The following is a 669-nucleotide window of genomic DNA, read 5'->3' as shown; positions in this document are numbered from 1 at the left end:
AGGAATTAACAGGGTGGGGGGAAGAGGGGAGGCTTGGGTGTTTAGTCCTGGTGGCAGCATGGGGCATCTGAACATCAATTCAAAAGGAGAGATCTGGAGGGGGGCTTTGGGGAGGGATCTTAACCTTAATAAAGCAAGGGGCAAGAGTGTAACCCAATCTAGGTGAAGTTCTAAGGTCAGTTTAGTGAGGATGGACTTGATAGACCTATTGGTATGTTCTATCTTTCCTGATGATTGGGGGTGGAATGGGATATGGAAATGCCAGGAGATTCCCATGAATTTGATGAGACCCTGAGTTATCTGGGAAGTGAACTCAGGTCCATTATCAGATTGGAAGGAAGTGGGGAGTCCAAACCTGGGAATGAGTTCTTTATAGATCAAAAGAGAAACAGTAGAGGCCCATTTGTTTGTAGTAGGGAAGGCCTCGACCCATCCCAAAAAAGTATCTACTAGCACTAACAGGTATTTATATTTTTTTATACTAGGCATATGTGTAAAGTCAATTTGCCAGTCCATGCCTGGTAATGTGCCTCTTGCTTAATGTGTGGGAAAGGGGGTGGGCCTGGTAGAAGGGTTAGACTTTTGACATATGAGACAAGTGGAGGTTAGGTTTTTGAGGAACAATTTATCTGAAGGAGAAAGAGAAGCTATTGGCTCCAAAGGCCAATA

Source organism: Fukomys damarensis, unplaced genomic scaffold, assembly GCF_012274545.1.
Source record: "Fukomys damarensis isolate Sample0158 unplaced genomic scaffold, DMR_v1.0_HiC HiC_scaffold_3, whole genome shotgun sequence".
Taxonomy (NCBI): Eukaryota; Metazoa; Chordata; class Mammalia; order Rodentia; family Bathyergidae; genus Fukomys; species Fukomys damarensis.
This window is presented reverse-complemented; position numbering follows the sequence as displayed.